The sequence below is a fragment of the Schistocerca gregaria genome, chromosome X (genome assembly GCF_023897955.1).
Source record: "Schistocerca gregaria isolate iqSchGreg1 chromosome X, iqSchGreg1.2, whole genome shotgun sequence".
Classification (NCBI taxonomy): domain Eukaryota; kingdom Metazoa; phylum Arthropoda; class Insecta; order Orthoptera; family Acrididae; genus Schistocerca; species Schistocerca gregaria.
The window spans coordinates 312,866,989-312,894,580 of NC_064931.1; the positions used below are offsets into that span (position 1 = coordinate 312,866,989).

Genomic DNA, 27,592 nt, shown 5'->3' on the forward strand with positions numbered 1-27,592 from the left:
CAGAATGCATGTTATATTTGCTTAAAAGCTGTTGTAGCTCAGCAAGGCGGTGGAAAAATCTATAACAATTCCACTGGAGGATAAGACTGTCTGAATACTGTAGGGGCATGAAGTGACCAGGGACGGGGTGGGCAGGCTATGACCCAAGGTCATGTCCTACCATTGGTTGAGATGTCATGGGATCCTGTGACACAGGTTCTGTGGCATATTGCCTGGTGACACCTGGTGCCTCAGAGGTTACTTGGACGTCCACCGTGGACACAGTAGGCGTACATTCAGAGTCCAGTGGCATGGGGCCACCGGAGTTTCCCTCAACTTAGAGGTATTCTTTTTGTCCCTCTTCTCCTTAGAAGATGAGGACTGAGAAGGTTTCCCTGAACTGGTTTAATGTACAGAGGGGGAATGAGAAGTCCAACACCCATCAGCTTGTGGTTTCTTCAGCCACTTCATCTACATCTACAGCTACATGGATACTCTGCAAATCACATTTAAGTGCCTGGTAGAGGGTTCATCGAACCAACTTCACAATTCTCTATTATTCCAGTCTAATATAGGATGTGGAAAGAATGAACACCTATATCTTTCTGTATGAGCTCTGATTTCCCTTTTTTTATCGTGGTGATCGTTCCTCCCTATGTAGGCCGGTGTCAACAAAATATTTTCGCATTTGGAGGAGAAAGTTCGTGATTAGACTTTCGTGAGAAGATTCTGTCGCAACGAAAAACGCTTTTCTTTTAACGATTTCCAGCCCAAATCCTGTATCATTTCTGTGACACTCTCTCCCATATTTCGCGATTATACAAAATGTGCTGCCTTTCGATGTACTCTGTCAGTCCTATCTGGTAAGGATCACTCACTGTGCAGCAGTATTCTAAAAGAGGATGGACAGAGCATAGTGTAGGCAGTCTCCTTAGTAGGTCTGTTACATTTTCTAAGTGTATTGCCAATAGAACGTAATCTTTGGTTAGCCTTCCCCACAACGTTTTCTATGTGTTCCTTCCAATTTAAGTAGTTTGTAATTGTAATATCTAGGTATTTAGTTGAATTTACGGCTTTTAGATTAGACTGATTTATCGTGTAACCGAAGTATAACGAGTTTCTTTTAGCACTCATGTGTATGACCTCACACTTTTCGTTAATCAGGGCCAACTGCCACTTTTCGCATCATTCAGATATTTTTTCTAAATCGTTTTGCAGTTTGTTTTGATCTTCTGATGACTTTATTAGTCAATTAACGACAGAGTCATCTGCAAACAAACGAAGATGGCTGTTCAGATTGTCTCCCAAATCGTTTATATAGATAAGGAACAGCAAAGGGCCTATAACACTACCTTGGGGAACGCCAGAAATCACTTCTGTTTTACTCGATGACTTTCTGTCAGTTACTACGAATTTTGACCTCTCTGACAGGAAATCACAAATCCAGTCACATATCTGAGACGATATTCCATAAGCACACAGTTTCAATACGAGCCACTTGTGTGGTAGTGTCAAAAGCCTTCCGGAAATCCAGAAATACGGAATCGATCTCAAATCGCTTGTCAATAGCACTCAACACTTCATGTAAATAAAGAACTAGTTGTGTTTCACAGGAACGATGTTTTCAAAACCCATGTTGACTGTGTGTCAATAGACAGTTTTCTTCTAGGTAATTCATAATGTTCGAACACAATATATGTTCTAAAATCCTGCTACATATCGACGTTAACGATATGGGCCTGCAATTTAGTGGATTACTCCTACTACCTTTCTTCAATATTGGTGTGACCGGTGCAACTTTCCGGTCTTTGCGTACGGGTCTTTCGTCGAGCGAACGGTTGCATATGATTGTTAAGTATGGAGCTAATGCATCTGCATACTGCGAAAGGAACCTAATTGGTATACAGTCTAGACCAGAAGACTTGCTTTTATGAAGTTATTTAAGTTGCTTCACTACTCCGAGGAATTTACTTCTACGTTACTCATGTTGGCAGCTGTTCTTGATTCGAATTCTGCAATATTTACTTTGTCTTCTTTTGTGAAGGCATTTCGGAAGGCTTTGTTTAGTAACTCTGCTTTGGCAGCACTCTCTTCGATAATATCTCCATTGGTATCGCGCAGAGAAGGCATTGATTGTTTCTTGCCACTAACATACTTCACATACGACCAGAATCTCTTTGGATTTTCTGTCAGGTTTCGAGACGACGTTTCGTTGTGGAAACTATTATAAGCATCTCGCATTGAAGTTCGCGCTAAGTTTCGAGCTTCTGTGAAAGATCACCAATCTTGGAGATTTTGCGTCTGTTTAAATTTGGCATGTTTGTTTCGTTGTTTCTGCAACAGTATTCTAACCCGTTTTGTGTACCAAAGAAGATCAGCTCCGTCATTTGTTAATTTATTTGGTATAAATCTCTCAATTACTGCCGATACTATTTCTTTGAATTTAAGCCACACCTGGTCTACACTTGTATTATTAATTTGCAATGAGTGGGGATTGTCTCTCAGGAAGGCGTCAATTCAATTTTTATCTGCTTTTTTGAATAGGTATATTTTTCGCCTATTTTACAATATTCAATCTCGCTACGACAATCCTGTCTTCACTAATCCCTGAATCGGTTTTGATGCTCGTTATTATCTCAGAATTATTTGTTGCTAAAAGGTCAAGTGTGTTTTCAGAACCATTTACTATTCGCGTGGGCTCATGAACTAAATGCTCGAAATAATTTTCAGAGAATGCATTTACCACAATTTCAGATGATATTTTATGCGTACCTCCGGAATTAAACGTGTATTTCCGCCAACATATCGAGGGTAAATTAAAGTCACACCAACTATTATCAAATGAGTCGGGTACGTGTTCGAAATCAAACTCAAGTTTTCTTTGAACCTTTCAGCAACGGTATCATCTGAATTGGGAGGTCGGTAAAAGGATTCAGTTATTATTTTATTCCAGTTGCCAGTAATGACCTCTGCCCATACTAACTGACAGGAAGTATCTACTTCAATTTCGCGACAAGTTAAACTACTTCTGACGGCAACAAACACGGCACCGCCAATCGTGTTTAGCCTATCCTTTCGGGACACCGTTACGTTCTTCGCAAAAATTTCAGCTCCGCTTATGTCCGGCTTTAGTCAGCTTTCGGTGCCTATAACGATTTGAGCATCAGTGCTTTCTATTAACGCTTGGAGCTCTGATACTTTCCCAACACAGCTATGACAATTTACGACTGTTGTAAGATGGTTCCTTCATTTACGTTCTTCCTATGTTCAGCCTGCTCCCTTTGTGACTGAAGCCCTTTTTGTGTTTTCCTGAGACCTTCTAACTTAAAAAACTGCCCAGTCCATGCAACACAGGCCCTGCTACCGTGTAGCCGCCTCATGCGTATAGTGGACACCTGACCTATTCAGCGGAACCCGAAGCCCAACCACACTTTGGCGAAAGTCTAGGAATCTGCAGCCTACACGGTCGCAGAACTGTCTGAGCCTCTAATTCAGACCCTCCACTCGGCTCTGTACCAAAGGTCCGCAATCGGTCCTGTCGACTATGCTGCAAATGGTCAGCTCTGCTTTCATCTTGCAAGGTAGACTGGCAGCCTTTACCCCTTCTGTTAGCCGCTCGAAACCAAAGAGAATCTCTTCTGATCCAAAGTGACACACATCATTGGTACTCACGTGAGCAACCACCAGCAGTTGACTGCACCCTGTGCTCTTCATGACATCCGGGAGGACCCTCAAAAATAAATTAGTGGTTTTATTTGTAAATGTACATTATTCAGTTCTTGTTAATTGTACACAAGTTTTATGTCCTACTGAGCACCATATGACAATTTAATTTGAGCAGCTGCAGCTTAATGGGTATAATTTAGCTACTTATTATTGTAGAACAAGTAGAGAGAAAGGTGGTGCTGTAATTGATATTGATAACAAAATTGTTTATAAACATTTGTATTTAAATAAATATTGTACAGATCAATATGGTAAAGTCATTGCCATTGCAAATGACAAAAACAGCTACAGTTCCTTGGTAGGAAAGTTTTGTATTTTATTGAGTAACTTAGAATCTCTTTTGGCTAAACTTTTTTCGAAAACTAGAAATTTAATAGTTTCAGTTGATTTTAAGGTTAACTTGTTAACTGAGAACAACTGTAAGACTGATCTACAAAATTTAGCGAACTCCTTACAACATGGCACTATGGTTAATATCCCCATTAGAGTTACAGAACATTGCAAAATTCTTATTGACAGTATTTCCATTGAGAAGACAACAGTGCAAGTATAAGCCAAGTCATAAATGTGCTTTCTGACCATGATGGTCAACTGCTTAAAGTCAACAGCATCAATTTGTGCAACAAAGTTTCCTATACCTATCAGTCCTTTAGATGTGTAAACACAAACTCTTTCTGCCTTTGATTACCATTTGTCACATATAGATTGAGATCCACTGTGTAGGATAACTAACGTAAATTTAAATTTTCTTAAATGAATTTGTCTTTCTGTTTGAAGTGACTGTTTCAAAAAGAACTGTCAGGAATAATGTTGAGGTTTCTGCCAGTAACCCAGGGATTACTGAAGGAATTGAAATTTCTTGCAGTAGTACGAGGGTATTACATGCCTCATTTAGAGTATCAAATGATCCTCTTCAAAAATTTTATTGTAAATTGTACTGTAAAGCTTTAAAAAGTTTGGTAAACTAATGCAGAAGCTCATATATTACTGCAATTGATAACTAAGAACAAAATTTAAAAAATGGAATGTCAGAAGCAGAGAGAGAGAGAGAAGCTATAATGATGACCGTGTAACAATTTCTAACATTTTAATTATTACTTGTTAACTGCAGCACATGAGTTGTAAGATTTCCTTAAATACAACCATGAATTTATTACGAAGAGGTTACCACAACATATATGACCCAATTTGTATAGCTCCAGCTGCTATTAATGAAAGTAAAAATAGAATAAGTGCTTTAAATACAAAAATACAACAGATTCTGATAACACCTCATCTTAAGTTCTAATGCACTGTAGAGATTATATAAATGGCGGTAAGAAGGAATCTGAAAAGTTTGTAAGGGTGTTGCAGAAATAAATGTTGAAAAAAATTCTGTACATTGTGCTGTTTCTGCGTTAACTAGCATTGATATTACACAATCAGGCCATTAAACACACAAATTCAGCCAGGGTGCCAGATAAATTACTGTCAGTTCGCATTGTGTAGATTACAGTGTACGATATGCCAGTGGCTCGAGTTTGATCCTTACTACCTTCCCATGCCCAAGTTTTGTATCACTCTCTTCTTCAGCTTTAGGAAACCAAATGAAGAACACGTCTGGTGACACTGTCTATGGTGGGCTGCTGGAATTTGTACACCGAAAGTCCAGATTGGCTAACTTCAGTGCTAATTGACTCAGAAACAGTGCAACATATCAATTTTTTTCATCAGTTATTTCTCAGCACATTCTACCATACAGCACCTTTACAAGTTTTTCACACACTTTCTGACCACTCTGTAAGTCAAGTCCTGTGTCACATTTTCAGTCAATCTTTGCAGCAAGGTGGTATCCTAGAGAGACTGAAGTTTTCTTTTGTGAAACCACTTTCTCACATATAAAATTCTGTGAAAAGCCTTTCACTGTGTAGACTACAACATTTTCTTAATGTGGACTGATTTTTATGGCTCAAGTGGTAGCATTGGGAAGTGGACTGAATCATATCTACACAATAGAAAGCAAAATCTGATTCTTGTTGGTATTGATGACTGTCCTGTTTCATCTGACTAAGGCTCAGTAAACTGTGGACTCCCACAAGGTTACATTTTGGAGATTTTACTGTTTCATATCTTCATGAATTATCTCCCACTTTGTGCAAACACTGAGATCAAATTAACTCTTTTTGCTGATGATACTACTATTCTGCATGAAAGCTCAGCAATCAGTGAACTAGAAAAGAAATGAAGTGTTGTAACTGTAGACATTTTACACTGGTTTCAGTCCAATGGATTAACTCTAAATATTGGAAAAATTCAGTCTATGGAATTTCATGCATCTCACCAAGAAAATGAAGCAATCCACTTGAACTGTGATAACCAAAATGTGTTACATTCAAAGTTCTTGGGCAATGTAATTGATGGCAAACTAAACTGATCTGCGCATATTCTAGACCATCACCTTATGCCTTGCTGTTGGTGACATAAATTCTATCAAAGGTGCTTATTTTGGCTTCACTCTGTCCTGTCATATGCTACAGTTTTTCGGGGGGTTATCAATGTTTAACCAAAAAACGTCTTTATAATACAAAAGAGAGCAGTTAGAATCATGAGTTGTGTTTGGCCAAGACATTCTTGCAGAATCCTGTTCCTTAAGTTCCAAATATTAAATGCCACAACTCAGTACTTATTTTCTTTGATGATTTTTGTCTCTACTAACAATTTTTTTTTAGATCTAATAGTGCATACTATGATCACAATGCAAGTTCTAAAACTGATTTACAAGGGGATATAAAAAATGATGTGTTGTACAACAAGGTGTTCATTATTCAGCCACAAAAATTTTCAATTCTCTTCCATCAGATTTGAAAGGCCACATTAAATCTTGCCTAGTTCTAAATTTGAATTATGAAAATATTCTATTGATAAATCCAGCTAATCTCTTGATGATTACCTGGTGATAAATCAATGATTGTTTCTGTAAATGTGGATTTTCTTTTGTGTTTATATTCTGAGACTTTCTGTTTATAATGTGTTAGCCAGAACTTGTCTTTCCTGCTTCAGATGTTAAGCATATTAATATTCTTTTCTTGTGCCTTAAGTTATTTTCAGTATTTTATGTCAAAGTTACTTGAACTATACCTTGTTAATTTTACTTCAACCATGCACTTATTCACCAGTTTGCTATATTTTTGTCATTGTAATATATTCATTATACCTTTGTAAATATGTATTCAACACCATGTGGATTCATACAATTTGTAATAAAATAAATAATCAGTTTACCTGGATTAAGTTTGTATCAGCAATCACAGTTTTCAGATGATGGAAACAGCACTTTGAAAATAATATGTTAGTATCATCAACAGACATTACTGGCAGACCTCTTTGAACGTTTCGGAGCAGATTATTGCCAAATATAGTAAAAATAATTGGACCAAGTGGGAAAATTGAGGAATGTCTTGCCTTACAAATTACTCTTTAAATGCTTTCACCACATTTGAAGGCAATTAAAACTTTCTGGACTTCATGCAAAAGATGTTATCTGAACCAATAATTTTATTTTCCCCTAATTATATACAGCCATAGTTTCTCAAAAAGTAATCACACTTGACAAAATCGAACACCTTTATGAGATAAGGAATACATTTGTTGTATATTTTCATTTATTGAGTGTACGTACTATAGACTAAACTTAAAATAAATCCAAAACCCCATTTATCAATATATTTTCCCAAACATCAAAATAATAAAGGCTCAATAACCAATAAGCCAATAAGTTTCCAGTAAACTCTTCAAGTCAGTGGTTGCTTTGCTGGCTTTTAGACTACTGGCAGTAGTTTATGCAGCTGGCTTGTATTGGAACATAGCTTTTATTGAAACTGCCCTAGTGCAGAAAGTATTTGTCAAAAATCAACACTTTTAGGAAATTGCTAACAACAGTCCCATATATACCTGAAACACATATAGTCTTGTAAAATGAACTTCCTAGTGTAGTCTATTTTAAAGCAATCAGTGAAACACAGTATCTTCCTGTGAATTTCCAATACTTCTATTATAAGAAACAGCTTGAATTTTTATGTGTGTGTCTTTTCAGTGGCTTCATAAACAATAAATGCATTGTGCACTGAAATATTTAGTAATCGTCTAAATATTTTCACATACCCTTTTCACATTTTTCATTTCTATGGGAACAGCATGTAGTTCCTGATTTCCTCCAAGTCTCTCACTTCATGTTAAAGAGCTTAATGTGATTTAGCACAAATATCACTACACTTAGCTGGCAAAGTAATAAAGAAATGGTAGAGCAATACATTTTTACGTGCAACATCGCAGCTGATGAGTATATGGTCAAGTTATTGCTAGTGCAGATGCTCAGGTTCCTTTTTGAAAGGCTATGACATGGTCACATCTGCTTCCTTGGTGACTTTAATATACTTGGTTGGATGGAGATAGACCTGTAGTTATTAAAATCACTACTCTCAAATATTTTAAAGCATTTTTGCAGCTTTGAAAATTTTAAGGAAATGATCTGTTAATCGAGAGTAGATTCTTATCTCTGACATGTTCAGCCGCATGATGTCAGACTTGTTTTAGAAGGTAATCAGCAATATTATCCCAATCACATGATTATTTGCTTTGTTTCTGTGTTATAAAACTGCAAATTTCACTAGGTATGAGTGGATGAAAAAATGTTATTGTGGGAACAGCACCATGTCTGGGCAATGACTGGGTATGGAAGTACTGATAGAAGATGAAAATTTATCACCAATGTTTATTTAGTGATTGCTGAATAGTCCATATAATTGCTTATGATCAGAACTAACACCACCTTCATTGAAAATAAGCATTACTGAGTTCAAAGAGAATGTACAAATGATGATCGGAACAGTTTAATAGAAATTTGTGTGTCTGTAAAGAGACCTCTACACAAAGCTTACATCTACCACCATCATACCTTAGCAATAGATCTTGCAAAGTACCCAAGAAAATTCTGGCCCTATGTAAAATCGCAGAGTGGGTCTACAGCTTCTATCCAGTCACTCATAAACCAGTCTGTTGTGGCAGTAAAAGATAGCAAACGCAAAGCCAAATTTTTAAATTTTGCATTTAAGAAATCATACACCCAAGATAATTGTACAAACATAGCATTGTTTGACCGCTGCACAGACTCTCATGTGGAGGAGGTAGGAATAAGCATTGCTGGTGCAGAGAAGCAACTGAAAGAATTGGAAGCAATTGCTTTCCAGGCCATGGTGGAATCCCAGTTCAGTTTTATAAGGATTACTCTACAGCTTTGAACCATTACTGAGCTTGAATTTATAATGAATTTATGGCCCTGCGCAAAATTACAAGTTGCTGGAAAAAAGGTGCAGGTGACTCCTGTGTATAAGAAGGGCAGAAGAATGGACTTGCAAAATTACAGGTCAATGTCTTTAACATCAGTTTTCTGCACAATCCTTTAAAATAGTCTCACTTCAAATATAACAAATTTCTGTCCACAAATCAGCATGGTTTAAGAGAACACTGCCCATGTGAAATTCAGTTTGCCCTTTCTTCACATGAGATCCTGCAAACAGTGAATGAAGGGCAACAGGTTGATTACATAGTCCTAGATTTCTGTAAAGCATTTGATACGGTGCCACATTGCCAACTTAATGAAGATACAAGCACACAGAATAGGTTCCCAGGTGAGTGAGTGATTCAAATACTTCTTAAGTAACCAAGCCCAGTATGTTGTCCTCGACAGCAAGTGTACAAAGGTATCGTTAGGAGTACCCCAGAGAAGTGTGATAGGACCACTGTTATTTTCTATATACATAAATTATCAGGTGGTCAGGGTAACAGCAGTCTGTGGCAGTTTACTGATGATGCTGTGGCATATGGGAAGGTGTCATTGTTGAGCGACTGTATGAGGATACAATATGACGTATACAAAATTTCTAGTTGGAGTTAACAATGGCAGCTAGCTCTAAATGCATAAAAATAAAAGCTGATGCAGACAAGTAGGAAAAACAAACCCATAATATTCAAATACAGAATCAGCAGTGTGCTGCTTGACATGGTCACATCAATTCAGTATTGAGTTGTAATGTTGCAAAGTAAAATGAAATGGGATGAGCATGTAATTATTGTAGAAGGGAAGGCAAATGGTCGATTTTGGTTTATTGGGAAAATTTTAGGAAAGTGTGGTTCATCTGTGAAGGAGACCACATATAGAACATTAGTGCAACCCATTGTTGAGTACTGTTTGAGTTTTTGGGATCTGCACCAGGTCTGGTTAAAGGAAGACATTAAAGCAATTCAGTGGCAGGCTGCTACATTTGTTACCAGTATATCTGAACAACATATGAGCATAACATTCTTTTTGTGGAACACAGAAAATTTACAGAACTGGCATTTGAAGCTGACTGCAGAACAGTTTTCTGCCACCAGTTTACATTTTACAGAAGGACCATTGAGATGAACTAAGGGGGATGTAGATGTAACGCATGTCTTTCTTACCAGTTGTCCCATTAATGATTTTTTGCTTGAGTTAATTATAAACTGTCAATTGCACATATTCTTGGCTTCACTATGAACTTGTTCAGAAATTTTTTTTTTTTAGATAGTGTGAAATAGTTACTGAGTAACTTGGTGTCAGTATGTAAGACACAAGAGGTGAATATTCCTCATGTCAGTCATTTGTTACTACAAATTTTGCATGTGTTTGGTTTACATATAAATTAGATTGTAAATGCTACACCATAAGATTTCTACATAATACTCATATTCATCTAGCTCACTGTCAACATCACTAGCAAAACAGACACTGAGCCAGCATTATGGAGCATGTGAGTGAAAGTGGCTATTTTGTATATGAGTAAATATTGGAAAGTATCTGAGTGCTTGGTTATACCTATTCTAATTGTGCTCAATATCAAACAATTATGATATGATGTACCATTATAAATGTATAATTCTGTATCGACATACACTACACTACACTATTCACGTACTGTCATTGAAAAATTAGACCATCAGTTACAGAAGTGCTAGATGTTCTTGAATGTTTGTGGTTCATTTTTCCATTTTATATCATTTTAACCTACTATATTCATTATTTATTGCTGAACAGCAGATTTCTTTAAAATCTATGTTACAGCCTTGGGGTTTTTGGACTGTAGATTTGTACCAATGTGTCTATTTTTTTTAAAAGTATTGTAATGCAACTAACAGGATGACACCGAGAAAAAGAAAAACTTGCACCAGCCCAAAGGCAGATTGCTCCAAAGCAGCTTTTGTCATATATGCTTAAAAAGATAAAACTTTTCCAGTAAATGTTGCACCAGAGTGATGAAAGCAAGAAAATCTTTTTCAGCTTTGCTGTCTGACATTCCAACATACCTAATTAACACACTCAATGAATGCAGCATACAGTGTGGACCGAATCAGCAGTGAGAGAAAATTTTTTGATTTCCTGTAATTCCTTTAGAATACCTCGCAGAATCTTACCATGTATTATTCCTATAGAAGACAAGTAGGAGAGCGTCTCTTTCCTTCCATTGCCACAATTGGCTAAATGAGAACTCAAGAAAGAATCATCTTTTGTGTTTACATAAAATTCCCAGGTAGTTGGTATGTTGAGTGTGAAAGAGTTTAGCAGCACAAAAAATTGTCCTTCTCTTATAATTTATTCACCAATAATCCAAACATTCTTTAATATTCCACAATATCTATCTGCAGGTGTTTTCATGATGCAGAGAGAGAATGGAGAAGTATGGGAGGTTTCACGTACAACACATGGGGAAGCCCACAGCTTGCATGGCAGATTTGCCAGCTGTTCCATGCATTTGCTCAAGATTGCTGTCCATGCTTCCCTAGAGGGTTTCACATACACTGCATGCACTGAGTCTGGAGCTTCCCATGCCCATGTCACTGGGCCCATCCCTCAGACAGTAACACTGTGCGTGATCGTCTTATACTGTGAGATTGCGTGTATTTTTTTGTCAAGTTTCCATTCGCTATGGTATACAGGAAGGATCAGCACATGTTTCTTTGTTGGATTATGTAAAAACAGCATCTTATGTGGTTTATTGTCTTGAATTCATAGAAAAATTTCCCTGTTCCTAATGATAGAACAATACATAGATAAGTGAAGAAATTTCAAGAGAGTGGATCCATGTTAGACAATCCAAAGTCTACAGAACCCAGTGTTGTAAATGAAATTGAATTACATGAGGTTGGAGAGGCCTTGGAAGGAAGTCCAAGATAATCATTGTGCCATTTAGTGCTTCAGACTGTTGGATCTGCTTACAGAGTTGTACACAAACTCAAACTGAAAACATACAAAATAACAGTAGTGCATTGACTGACTAACTCAGATACTGCTGTTTGAAGTCATTATTGCAACTGGCTGCTACAGTCTGTGTTTGATGGGGAGGTTGATCCTTAAATGCTCTTTTTTCTGATGAAGTATGGCTGCATTTGCCAGGGTATGTAAATTTGTAGAACAGTTGATGTCAGAGTTCCAAAAATCCTCATCAGTTACATTAACAGCCTCTTGCAACTATACAGAGAGAATAATATTGAATCTGACGTTCTCTCTGCTGATCCCCAGTGCATTAATAATTGATGAATGGTAAATGGAGAAGATGAAACTTGTTTCTTCCACCAAAGAATTGTTCATTCAGCAGCTCATGAGCCCCCACCTGCATCAGCACTAATAATAAACTCTAAAACCAGAAAAATGCTCTTTATAGGGTCTCCGCAATGAGTGGTTGGATTTCTTTAGCATAGAAACATTGCAGTCCAGGGGCCATCCAGAACTTCTGTCACATTAACCCTAATGGAAGTAAATACTTTAGGATTAAAGGAGACCACTCACTGACAAGAGGAACTGTTGAGATGTTGTTAGGCAAACACAAACTAAAGAAAACTTGTTAGCTTTTGGAGTTATAGGTATGTGTGACAGGCATGTAATTTGTAATTGTTGGAATCAGTGAGGAGCAGTACACACTGAAGGAAATATGCAGATGTGAACTGGGAGGGGCTGACAGGATGAAGGAAGGGGAAACTTTTGGATGGACGTTGAGATGACAGTGGGTTACCTCAGACTGACACCAATACATTATGGGAGTGGAGGATTTGTTGTAAGCAACTCCCATCTGCGTAGTTACTTTTTATTTCAGTGTGACTACCAACCAGCTGTCCACCAGGATGAATGGCCACTGCCAAACTGTTTCCAAGAACAAATTGCCCCCCCCCCCCCCCCCTAGTAGGACAACATGCAGCTGACCCATCTGAATCCTTCCCTCTAAGATATCCTAACTATTTCTATGATCTATGGGCTACTGGGACACGCATAGCTCTGCCAGTCCAACTCTTCAGCTATCAAAATACATGCCGAGCTCAGCCCTGCCTCCTCATAATGTCACAACAGGATGCACACACATGGTCGCATCTATTTTTAAAGTTTCTTGTAATCATTTCTAGGATGTACCGTGTCACTCTGTATGATGTAGAAACAGGAATGGGGTGTGCAGTCAGTGCAAGCCAAATTACTGAACCAATCATTTTCAATGAAACTATAACTTCTGATAGATGTGAACAATATATTGCATCCTTTCTTAGAGAACTGACACCTAATAAAAAGACCTACAGTTATTTCATGCAGGACAGTGCAAGACTACACACCAAAAATGCTTGTATGACAGTAATATGATGTGGTGTTGTTGATAGGGTAATTGTCTGGCATCCTCATTCCCCAGATCTAAATCTGTGAATTTTTTATCTTCAGGAAATGTTAAAAGGTAAGGTACATGTGAACAATACCTGTACATTTGAACAGTTAGAAGAGAAAATTTGTCAAACATTTGGTAATGTGTTCAGACGTTGCCAGGTTGGTCTTGTCATAGAGGGACATCATTTTGAGCATCTGCTGTAAATAAAGGTAAGATTAATTTAGTGACATTGCATCATTGTTTACACTCAACTTAGGGGGAGTTTGCGCAGCCGTCTTTCTGCAGATGCAGGGAGCAACAGCCACTAAATCTGCCATGTGAGCTGCAGGTTCCCCCAGGTGTCATACTTGAGAAACCTGTATGTTTCACACTTAACATCTTGTAAAATGTAGTGCTTTCAGTGATGTAATTTCTGACTGCAGAGAACACCAGTACAGAACTAACTACTGTTAATTCTCACCTTCAAGCTTACCTGGGACAGTATGTGTGGAAATAGTTCAGTTATGCTGAACCTGCAGTGTAATGAATATGTTGTGACAGTTGAAAATTTGTGCTAAACTCTTACTCAAACCTGGATTTCTTGCTTTTTGTTTGAAGTCACCTTAATATCACAGGTGCTTACACAGAGTATGTGGGAATGGCACTACTAGGGCAACAGTGGTGACAAGGGACCACAGCATACCATGTCGTGAGTGATATACAGGGTGTACATAAAGTCCAGGAACACATTCAGTTATTTATTCCACAAGAACCAAACATTGTACAGATATCATACATATGTCATTTTGAAAAGAAACACTGAAAGTTTTTTCTTCCATGTGTACCACCACAGTGTAGTTTAGTAATCTGCCAATAGTCAGCACTAGTCACAAACATAGCAAGTTCAGGTGTGGAGTGAGCTTTCTGTATGTTGGGAGTTCAACAAAAACAAGTGTGCTACAGCTGTTCGACAGATGTTTAGAACCAAGTATGGTAAGAAGCCACTAACAAGGAAGGCTATTTACCACTGGCACAACAAATTAGTTGCGATGAGTTGCTTGCGCGTGGCAAAGAGAAGCAGATGTCCCAGTGTAAGTGAAGTGAATGTGGAGTGCATACAAGACACATTCATAAGGAGTCCAAAGAAATCAGTGCATTGTGCATCCTGTGAACTGCAAATGGCTTCAATGACAGTATGGAAAGCCCTGTGACAGAAGGTATCTATGAAAGTTTGTGGGTACCTGAACACGAAGCTGCCACATCGATGGATCGGCCATGCTACAGAAGGGGACAGCTGTTTCTTGAAATGGCCTCCCCCATCACCAGATCTAACTCCATGTGATTTTTTTCTGTGGGGACACATTAAAGATCTGGTGTATGTACCACCTCTACCATGTGATGTAGCAGAGCTCTGGGAGAGAATACAGGAAGCGACTTCCACAGCCGACGATGCCATGCTGGGGTAGGTACGGTAAGAATTCGATAACCACATTGACATCTGCCAGGTCACTCATGGTTCGCATATCAAATGTTTGTAAAAAAAACTTTCATAGTTTCTCTTCAAAATGCAATATGTATGATATCAGTACAATGTTTAGTTCTTGTGCCATAAATAATTGAAAGTGTTCCCAGACTTTACATACACACTGTATATTAAATGATCTAAATATAATAAAATGAAAGTTAGTGCCAGACAGCATGCTCATATAGCATAATGTTTAGGCTTACAGGTTGTGAAAAGCAGGAAATGTAGATTTGAGTAGTGGTCTCCAACAAACTTACATTTAACACAACGTATTCATTACACAGTGAGCTTAGCATATATGAAAGGTTTCTACTGATCCCCCTTCATGCCACTGCATCTGTACTTTTATCCCCACTGCCCTTCTAATTTCATTTCATTCATTTGATGTGTATTGCTTGTGACAGAGTCAGTACTTGGTACTAGAACTAAGAAATTACAGGTGAAACATTAGTTAGCATGAAAGTTTGAGTCAGGCCTGAAAGTATACACAGATTTCCTGTTAAGCTGACTTCTGGCCAAAAAGACAAAAATAATGGTTGAGTCTCAATCTACATACCTCAAATTTTCAGTTAGCACAGCTTATCCAATGAAGAACTTATTATTTGACTCAGTCTAACTCCATGTGATTTTTTTCTGTGGGGACACATTAAAGATCTGGTGTATGTACCACCTCTACCATGTGATGTAGCAGAGCTCTGGGAGAGAATACAGGAAGCGACTTCCACAGCCGACGATGCCATGCTGGGGTAGGTACGGTAAGAATTCGATAACCACATTGACATCTGCCAGGTCACTCATGGTTCGCATATCAAATGTTTGTAAAAAAAACTTTCATAGTTTCTCTTCAAAATGCAATATGTATGATATCAGTACAATGTTTAGTTCTTGTGCCATAAATAATTGAAAGTGTTCCCAGACTTTACATACACACTGTATATTAAATGATCTAAATATAATAAAATGAAAGTTAGTGCCAGACAGCATGCTCATATAGCATAATGTTTAGGCTTACAGGTTGTGAAAAGCAGGAAATGTAGATTTGAGTAGTGGTCTCCAACAAACTTACATTTAACACAACGTATTCATTACACAGTGAGCTTAGCATATATGAAAGGTTTCTACTGATCCCCCTTCATGCCACTGCATCTGTACTTTTATCCCCACTGCCCTTCTAATTTCATTTCATTCATTTGATGTGTATTGCTTGTGACAGAGTCAGTACTTGGTACTAGAACTAAGAAATTACAGGTGAAACATTAGTTAGCATGAAAGTTTGAGTCAGGCCTGAAAGTATACACAGATTTCCTGTTAAGCTGACTTCTGGCCAAAAAGACAAAAATAATGGTTGAGTCTCAATCTACATACCTCAAATTTTCAGTTAGCACAGCTTATCCAATGAAGAACTTATTATTTGACTCAGTCTTAAAGACAACCTGTTTACAGTTTTTGGCTCTATTTCTGCCAGTGAAACATCAGTTACTGTACAGAAAAACTGATTCTTGGATAACAACTACAACTACATGTGCAAAGTGAGACACACTAAAGATCTACAGAATTTTAATTTTCATCAGTTGTTGAGAGAAAGACATCAACAATGCAGTGAAAATCTTTTTAGAATACTTGAACTACGTTTATACATACTATACTGTGACACAGAGGCTCAACCATTTTGCACTGAGTAATGGATGACATATTGTAGATTGCTAGAAGTAGGGGTATTCCATCAAAACCTAAAGCCAGCAGATGTGCATATAAACAACAGACTTATAAAATTTGAAGAAAATTTTCAGACTATTGTAAAAAGTATACAAAATAATAAAGTTCTGAAAAATATACAGCTGTTGCAAAAATTCATAAATTTCATATATTTAATGCACAAGTTTTATGTATAAAATAGGAAATAGAAAAGGAAAAAATATTTAAGAAGTAGGATTATGGCAAATGGAGTTACTCCAACTTGCTGTGTTTCATGATCCTCTATCGAATTATACAATAGATACTGCAAATATAGCAACCTTGATACTGCAACATAAAAAATTACACAAAGACTTCCAGCACAGTCAAACCATAATAAAAATAATGACAGATCATTATTTACACACTATTTTTGAAAAAACAAAAGAAAATGTAACACACACACTCCTCCCTCCCTCCCACCTCCTCCTCCTCCTCCTCCTCCTCCTCCTCCTCCTCCTCCTCCTCCTCCTCCCCACCCCACCAAGAAGAATGTAATAATTCCATTCCCAGTAAAGCGGGTGCTGCAAGTCACCACATAAAATAACACATGACAACATCTCGACGACAAGTGTATTTCATTATTTCACAAAACAGTAGTTCACAGTGGATACAATATCTAGCATAGCCATGTGGCAAGACAGATACAGTACAGTTATAGTTAGTGTAGTAGACAGCACGATGAGAGAGGGCAGACAAAGCGATCACCAGGTGGCAATTGCATATATAGACAGCATGTCACAGGTGGTGCTGGGAGGCAAGTGCACAGACACTGTGCATGGGCACTCACCCATGGTGTCTCCCCCTGGTGACCATGCTTCACAGTAGTGGACACGGAATAACTGTCGCATCTATGAGCCAGTCTCATGATGTTGGCCGATGTCGGAGGTGTCAGCCAGTGCCTGACATCTAAGTAGTAGCCCAGTGATTTACCCAGATAGGTGTGAATATCGCCAAACTATCAGTTTAATAAGTTGTGGTTGTAAAATACTATTATGAATTATTTACAGAAGAATGGAAAAACTGTACTCAAGGAAGATGAGTTTGGATTCTGGAGAAATGTAGGAACAAGCAAGGCAACATTGACCCTGTGGCTTATCTTAGAAGACAGATTAAGTTACAGCAAACCTCCATTTATAGCTTTTGTAGATTTGAAGAAAGCTTTTGACAATATTGACTGGAAAGTGCTCTTTGAAATTTGGAAGGTAGCAGGGGTAAAATAAAGGGAGTTAAAGGGTATATATAACTTCTACAGGAACAAGATGGCAGTTACAAAAGTCAAGAGGCATGAAAGGGAAGAATTATGAATACATATGCATACATAATAATAAAATAAAATAAACTGATTTCAATTAACTATAATTCATCTGTTAAGCACATCAGAAATCAAGTACACAACAGGAAAAATTCTAAGAGCTCTTGTCAATAACTTATGATATAATATAGTAAATTGTAAACCCTGTGTAATACCAACTGAGTACATAATTACACTAAACATATCAACATAATTGTACAAAATGTAAACACAGCACATAATAGTGCAATAAACCAAGGAAAATTTGTTAAATGCTAATATCCTCCACAGGCATCTCAAAGAATTCTTTAACATGGTAAAATGTGTGATATGATATCCAGCTGTACCACATAAGTTTAAACATTTTTAGATCCATAGGCCATATATAGACTGGTCATCTGTTGAAAATTTTGATTGGGTGCACTTTGTGAGAATTTCCAGTTCTTTTCTTCCTGTGCCTTGGTGTATCTAAATTAGCCTTAGCTGTGGTGTTGTGTGTGTTCTGAGCCTGGAAAAGTGAGGACAACAGTGTTCCATATGACCTGTTATATACATTATGCACAGGACTTTTTTGTATTTTTAAAATATTCTTGTTGTTAGGGGTTGTTTTCATACAACCAGACCATATGACATATCTGACTGAAATAGTCTGAAGTACGTCACCCTACGGTAATCCAAGCCCTCTAAATCCTTAAGTTTCAAAATGAAGTACGACACTCAAGATATTGTTTCACATGTGTGACTGATATGTTTCTTCTGGCAGAGATTGGAATTAGTGTTAATATCTACTTCATTTGACTGCCCCATTAGGAGTTATAGGATTTTGTTGGTGTAACAGAGGGGTTTAGCTGAAAACCAGTCCAAGGCCATATCAAGAGTTTATTTTGTTACCTTATTCAAATCTGAAATTCTCTGATGTGTGAGCAGTATTCCATTGTCAACAAAAATTTTGACAGAGTAAGCTATGTTATTAGGCAAATCATTGAGTTCTGTAAAGAAGAAGAACAGTGCGAGAATAGATCTTTGTGGAACACACATGTTGATTTACATTTAGGAGGAATTTACATTCCTGACTGAGGCAACTTTTTTTCTGTTACTTAAATAAGAATGCATCACAGCTAATGTGCTCCCATACACATCATAAAACTCAAACTTCTTTAGTGGTATGTCAACATGAATGCAATAATTCTTTGCTTGGATCACATCATAGGAGTGATACCATGTTTTTGTCTTCAAGAGCTGTTAAAGTTTGAACCACATTTTCCAAAAGGACCACTGTTGTGTTTCTTCCCTTGCAACAACCAAACTGGTTGTTACAGAGAAAACTGTGTTTTTTAAGTTGCTGCTTATTTGCATGTGTAGCAGAGCCTCAAATACTTCTGAAAATACTGGCACAATTGAGACTGCCCTGTAGCTTTGGGGAAGTTATTTATCTCCTTTTAAAAACTAGGCTAACTTTTGCCACCTTGAGTGAATCTGGAAGTACACCAAATTCTAAACATTTATTAAAAATCAAAGCAAATGGTGTAGAGACTGTGTGTATTTCTTTTTTAATGACGTTGTTCAACAGCTAGTAGCAGTCTGTTCTTTTAGAATTTTAAAATTTTGTCACATCTTTTATAATATCTGCAGATGTGATAGTAGTACACTGAAATACCTGGTCACCTGTCAGTAGAGCTCCAGTCAGGTCCACTGCTGAGAAATTTGTTTGCTTTAATATTGTTTCCTGTTTCTTTAAATGAGTTTAAAAAGCAATGATTTAATTACTCAGGATCAAGTGAAGTTGCTTGTGTACATTTGGGTGTGTCCCCTTCTTTTATTATTTGACATGCTGCCTTACATTTATTAGCAGCCCTTTCTATATACACTGAAGAGCCAAAGAAACTGGTACACAGGCCTAATGTCATGTAGGGCCCCCACGAGCACACAGAAGTGCTACAACAAAACATGACAGGGACTAGACTAATGTCTTAAGCAGTACTTGAAGGAATTGACACCATGGATCCTACAGGACTGTCCATAAATCCGTAAGAGTATGAGGGGGTGGAGATCTCTTCTCAACAGCATGTTGCAAGGCATCCCAGATGTGCTCAATAATGTTCATGTCTGTGGCATTTGGTGGCCAGCAGAAGTGTCTAAATTCAGAGGAGTGCTCCTGGAGTCACTCTGTAGCAATTCTGGATGTCTAGGGTGTTGCACTGTCCTGCTATAATTGTCCAAGTCCGTTGGATTCCACAGTACACATGAGTGGAGGCAGGTGGTCAGACAGAATACTTACATACGTATCACCAGTCACAGTCATATACAGATGTATTTGCAGTCCTCTGTCACTCCAGCTGCAGTTCTATTTCACTTCTATGTTGTAAATATCAGATCCCTGTCAGTTCTATTCACAGATGATATTTCCATCTTAGGTGAAAAAGGGGATTCGGAAAAAAATTCTCAAATCTGTGATCATTACCCTCGTCAGTGCCTTAGAAACTTAGTTTCAGGTAAACGGGTTGATCTAAAAATATCAGAAAATCACATGGTGCAATTAAAAACCAGTCAAAATGTGAGCAGATTAAGATTGTTTACAACAATCAAGATACAGAAGAAGTTGACTCAGTCAAATTCTTAGGTTTAAATGTGAATAAAAATTTGAGCTGACAGGAACACACAGAGTACCTGGAAAACAAATTTGCAATGCAAATATTATCAACTGCAACTGATATACAAGCTACTTTGGATCCATTACGGGGTATTGTTTATTATTATTATTATTATTATTATTATTATTATTATTATTATTATTATTACTATATATATACATATATATATATATATATTTTTTACACATCAAACATTGTGCGGATACTACAAATACGGAAAAAAATCGTTCAAGACATTTACACTGTAAAACACACAGAACCAACTTGTCCATTATTTAGAAAACAAGATATTAATGCTGCCATCCCTATATGAGATGATAATCTTTCTGTACACCAGACATGAATTATTTGGTGGAAAGCATTCATATGATAGAAGAAACAAAATTTTATGCTCTCCACCTACTGTTGCAAACTGTATGCCTAGGGGTCTCAATACATGGGAATGAAAATTTCTAATAAATTAAAAGGGAGCAAGTTCATGCACAAGAATTTATGTCCTCTTAAAGAAAGCTACACTGAAGAGCCCAAGAAACTGGTACACCTGCCTAATATCGTGTAGGGCCACAACATGACATAGCAGGCCCTCAACTAATGTCTGAAGTAGTGCTGGAGGGAACTGACACCATGAATCCTGTGGAACTGTCCTAAGAGATTTCTTTTGAGTAGCACATTGTAAGGCATCCCAGATATGCTCAATAGTGTTTGTGTCTGAGGAGTTTAGTGGCCAGTGGAAGTCTTTAAACTCAGAAGAGTGTTCCTGGAGCCACTCTGTAGCATTTATGGACGTGTGGGGTGACACATTGTCCTGCTGGAACCGTCCAAGTCCGTCGGAATGCACAATGGACATGAATGGAGCAGGTGATCACACAGGATGAATTCGTACGTGTCACCTGTCAGTCATATCTAGATGTATGAGGGTCCCATATCATACCAACTGCACATGCCCCACACCAATCCACAGCCTCTACCAGCATGTACAGTCCTCTGCTGACGTGCAGGGTCCATGGATTGACAATGTTGACTCCATACCTGTACACACCCATGTGCTTGTTACAAATTGAAACAAGATGTGTAACAGATTGTAACCAGCTCATATTTTATTTATTTATTTATTTATTTATGCATTTATTTTACCTGGCAAGAATAGGGCCTTCAGGCCCTCTCTTACACCTAACCAGGCATACTCAGATTGAACGAGTTACAGTTTCTACATAACATTAAGGACACATAATGTATTATGCAGTATTGATGTTAAAGAAAAAAATGGTTATGAGAAACTTTAGCAAGAGATGTGACCACATGCACACATCCTACTGTTATATTAGGAGCAGGCATGGCTGAGCCGGGCACATGTTTTCACAGCTGAAGAGGTGGGTTGACAAAGCCAGGCAGGGCCTGACAATTGGCATAGTCCAGAGAAGTTGGTGGTGGAGGGAGGGATCCAGACGGCCCAGGTTATGAAGCAGTCATTGAAATTGAGATTTTTGTCATAGCAACATAAAAAGAAACTGCACAGATGTAAGATATCCTTACATACATCCTCCACTCATATGTATGTGTGTGCATGGGTGGGGGGAGACTTGTTAAAGAATAATTCCAAAAACTAGAAAGTTTTCTTTCCTTTGTGTGGGATCATTGACAGTTCAGTGCCCCCTCTTTCCAGTAAGCAGTATCCTTTAATCTAAAAGTATTTACTTTCTTAAGGGTTAATGTGACACAACTGTTGGTTGGTCTCTGGTCTGCTATGTAGCCAACACTGCAAAAATCCAACCACATGTAGTGAAAGCTCTGTAAACAGTGTTTTTCTGGCTTTACAATTTATTACTTATGATGATGCACCTGGGGGCTCAGTAGCTACTGAATGGATAATTATTTCGTGGAAACAAAAGGTTTTATCTTCTCCATTTGTCATTCATCAATTATTTATCCATCAGCAATTAGGAGAGAGATCATTAGATTCAATATTATTCTATCTGTAGAGTTGCAATAGGCTGTTGATATAACTGATGAGGACCTTTGTACCTCCAACATTGACTGTCTACAAATTTACATAGCCTGACAAATGCAGCCATGCCTCATCAGGATCAATGTCCCAATCATGCACAGACTGTAGCAGGCAGTTGCAATAATGAAAGTGAACAGCAATATCTGAGTTAGTTGATTGACACAATACTGTAATTTTGTATGGCTTCAGAGTAAGTTAATGCACAGCTCAATGAGAAGATGCTGCTGACATACCAGTTCGAAGTGCTAAATGGCACAATGATTTTCTTGGACTTCTTTCCAAGGCCTCTCCTACATCATCTAATTTATTTTCAGTTAAAACACTGGATTCTGTAGACCTTCATTTGTGTAACGTGGACCAGTCTCTTCAAATTTCTTCAGTAATCTATGTATCATTGAATCATTAGGAATGTGCACACTGTGAAATTTTGCTATGAATGCAAGCCAACATTCCACATTAGATGCTGTTTTTGCATAGTTCAACACAAGAAACACTCTTTGATCCTCTGTGTGTACTACAGTGAATGGAAACTTGACAAACAACTCAAAAGAAAACACCTGTGCACTCAGTCTCATAGTATAGGTGGCTCATGCACAGTGTCACTGTCTGAGGATAGGGCCCAGTGACCTGTGGACAGGGGAAGCCCCAGATTCTTTGCGGGCATTGTATGTGAAACACCCTGTACTTCTCTATTGTCTCTCTCTATTATGAAAATGCCTCCAGATAGATATGGTGAAATAATAAAGAATTTTTAGTTTAACTTGTGAATAAATTATGACAAAAAGACACTTTTTGGTGGTACTAAACTCCTTTGTACTTAACATATCAACTGTTTGGGAATTTTAGGTAAATGCAAAATATGATTCTTTCGTGGGTTCCCACTTATCCAATTGTGTGAATGGAAGGAAAGAGAAGCTCTCCTGTTTATTTTACATATTTTGCATAAAAATAATGTGTAGTATGATTCTCCAAGTTATTGTAAAGGAAGTACAAGAAGTTGAAAACCTTCCTCTGACTACTAATTCAGCCCACAATGAATGTTGTATTCATCTACATTTATACTCTGCAAACCACCCTGAGGTAAATGGCAATTTCAAGAAAATTAGCATATTTTTACAAAACTAAAAATGAACACCATCATCATTAAATCCATAATTCCAGTCATATTTTCATAGTTGATCAATGGCTGTATAAAGGACACAGCAGTATGAGACACGTCAGGATATTTCTGTGCAAACAGTTACCTGCAGTTTTAAAGTCAGTTTAGAAAGGATACAGGAAAAAAAACAGTCACAGGAACAATGCTTTTATTTTGTAGATGAATTTATTAATACTAAAGGGAAATACAAAAAGATCACCAATTTTGATACACCAAAGTAAGAAGTTTATTTTTACAAAAACACAAACAAAATACATAAGCATGTTCATCTAACCTTTCCATTTCATGTATGGCAATTTGAGGCATGTATGAGAATGGCAGGTAGCACTATCTGGTTGAAACCACAACTCCTCAATGTCCATTCCATCCAAGTGAGGCCAGAATAGCTTCCTTATCATTGTATCGTAGTTGTAACCATTGACTGTCACAGCTTGTCCTGCCTCACCTTCAAAAATATGAGGGACAATGATGCCACCAACTAAAAGCTGCACTGAACAGTCACTCGTTGAGTACGTATTTCCCTTTCTTGGATCATGCAAGGATTTTCTGTCCTCCAGATATGGCAGTTCTGCTTGTTCACAAAGCCATTTAAGTGGAAGTGTACTTCATCACTGAAGATGTTTTTGTTTGTGAAGCTGTCATCCTCTCAGAATCCAATCAACAAACTGTTGTCTCTTCTGGTGATCTGTCACTTTCAGCTGCTGTGTCAACTGAATTTTGTAGAGGTGGTAATGGAGATTCTCCACTGTGACGAATTCATTTGATTTGGCTAATAGCCACACTGTCATGAGCCACCACAATGTTCTGCTCACTTTAGCCCAAATGACGACACCAAGGAATTTTAAGATTTACTGTTCTACCCATCTCAAAGAACTTTTTCATAAGTCTGCAAACAGTTGATTCATTTGGTGCCTCATTATGCCCTAGAATCACACTAAGTCACCTAACAGTTGCTGCATAATTTTCACCATTGTGATAAAAAGTTTACATGATTAGCACAGGAACTGGCCACTGAGTCAACACAGGAAAGTTGCAATTTAGTATCCAAGTGATTACAATTCAGAATCAAAACTCAAAGAATTAACCCAAGGGAGCCCCACATTTAATTTCATGGCCTACTATGTGGACCCTGCTAGACAACTAAGTTGAGTGTGACCAGCTTCCTCATATAAAATTCATGAATCTTCTACTTTTTTATAACCTTCCCAATTTAATGATTGGTGGGAGTTAAGGAGCGAGTATTCTGAACAGATAAGTGCTGTGAGTACCAGAATAATTATTGAATTTATACAGTTCATCAGAGACGAATTAATTATATTGCTATCAAAAGTTTTCCCTAAGAAGAGAACAGTTAAAATTTACTCAGTAAACTTGGAAATAGCTTCTGTGATGGCTGGCACTCTCCCTATCCAAATGTACTGCACAAAATTCTATGTGTATCCTATCACAAGTCTATCAGAATAAATTAGGTAAAGTGGTGACCATGAGTGATGTGAACTGGTAATCAAATGTCACTATCTCTATCACTCTAGCGAGCTGGAGCAAGACGCTAACCAGAAAAACACAAGGCTGATCAAAGTACTCCAGTGCTGCATATACTGTACCCGGTGTTGTTATTGACTGCATTGCTCAAGGAGTTGCTATGTAGCCAAACCATGGGGCTGCAACTGCTAAGATGTGTGGTAAAAACTGTGTTCCTATCTTGGCTACCAGACAGGTAAAACTACTGTCTATATCCATGGCAGATAATACAGAGTAATACCACGTCTCACTAAAGCAGTCAGAACTCAACTCTCCTTTTGTCAGATTGAGCATAGTGTCAGTTTCTTCTACTCTGCTGCAGTGGCTGCCCAATCATCTTCCTGCAACAAAATTTCCCCCAATCCCCTGTCTTCCCTCCACACATTGAGTATGCAGGAATCATCCCCCCACATCACACAATCTCAACCAATGGCTGGCTTTTGGGAGGCATTTTAAGTTAAGATATTCTTTAGGCTTCTCCATCACTAATAGAACCATTAGAATGTTTCTGCAGAATCTCATTACAAGAGCAGGTGTATGAGGGGCTTTTAAGGAGCGTGCACCTCGCCAACATGGCCTGTAGGGGAATCAGACCTGTCTTTTGTGTTAATAAGGCACCTTTGTTGCAAAAACATAGTCTGTGTCACCAATACCTATGCTACTAGCTGTATACTCATTTGGAAAATTTAAATTATTATTAATCATTTTAATTACTGAAATGATTGAAATAGAAAGCTTATGATTTTATTCATGTATATTGTGTAGAAAGATCACTTTAACACATCTCTAAAATACAGTTACATCAGCACTATTAAATCTATTAATTCATAATTGTCATCCATTATAGTCATTACTAAACCTATAACTTTGTGCTGTATTGGTACAAGTAAAGAACGATTTGCTTAAAAGTAACAGGAGTATCAAACACTACATTTGGCTTAAAAGATGCAATAGCATTCATCTGCCTGGGGAAATGCTATTCACTGTAACAAACATACCATCAGATAAATCAAACTAACGATGAAAAATGACAAAATAAAGTATAAGATTTTATCCCAATGTGTACGTTCAGTACTAATCATAAACATGTACAGTTAATCAGAAACGATACATGTTCAACCTAAACATTTACAATAAACATTAAACAGTAATCATTAATGTTGATTGTTAATAATGTACATGTAATATAGTAATTATTAATTTGAAAAATTTATCATAATATTTCCCTAAGTAAATGCTATTGAAATACAATCCAGAGACTGCTCAGAACAGTAACGAGACTTAGAAGTAAAAAGGAAGAATTCAGACAAGCTTTCTGTACACTAAAGAAACGGAGTCTGGGTCAGCTTTCCATGTAGTGGAGAAATTGCAACTTTGAGTCTTACAATGTGGGATGAGGGAGTGCCCCCTTCCCAAATCTATTCAAAGCCTGCAAGGTGGTGTGTCCGCTGGCTTTCTCTTGGGCCACCCGTTGAGGCCGCTATAAACCGGCCCAACTCGAGAGTTCCCTCATTTCATCACACAGGGCACATTATGGCTCACTTACAGAAATAAAAGATAACTGAATTATTTTAATTTGCTACAAAATTTGCTATTTGCATAAAATGCAGCATTTAATCACCAATTGCCCCATTTGGTTACTCCGGGGTGAAGATAACAAGAAATATTCACAATGATTCAGCAAAATCCCATGTGAAGTGCATAGTTGTGTATTAAAAATGTAAGGTGGGTGAATGATGTCAGTCTTGCACTCACTGTGGAGGGGTCACATCGGTTGTCACCCTGGAAGCAAACATTTTGCACAAGTGAACTGCTCTATATGAAAAATTCAACCTGAGTCAACAATCAGAATATTCCTGCAAATGAATCAAGACTATGTCAGTAACTGACAAACAAAAATTTACCAGCCATTTCAAAACTGCCACTGTTTTTGAAGCACACTTTAGTATAAAATAAAGAAGTTTAATAGTTCTTATACTGGCCTTTGTGCATATTTCCATTTTGTTTTTAATTTTAACTGATTAATTTTTTCATATGTTATATGTAACTTGTTTTTTCTTATAACTCATTTACTAATGTGATAGTCTAGCGTAATTAGCATTTATGTGTATGATATATGGTACTGTAATTGTTATCTGACATGCCTGGAAGCTTCTTGTAATAATAAAAAGACGTGGCAACTTACTGTTAATAATATGTGACTTGTATTACAGAATAATTCAAAAAGATATGTATGTTTATAACAGTGTGCAATTTTCAGGGGGGGGGATGGGGGGGGGAATTCCCCCCCCCTCCCCCCCTCTGCATCAGACCATCCCCTC

The 27,592-nt window shown here is 37.6% G+C and overlaps 1 long non-coding RNA gene across 1 annotated transcript in view; it reads left to right on the forward strand.

Moving 5' to 3' along the window:
- Window positions 1–5,494: 5,494 nt before the first annotated feature.
- The window catches only part of LOC126298432 (uncharacterized), a 73,561-nt gene continuing 51,463 nt past the window's right edge, over window positions 5,495–27,592 (forward strand). The window contains exon 1 of the long non-coding RNA XR_007552607.1: window positions 5,495–6,256. This is a non-coding gene — a long non-coding RNA (uncharacterized LOC126298432). The remainder of the gene's footprint in view (window positions 6,257–27,592) is intronic.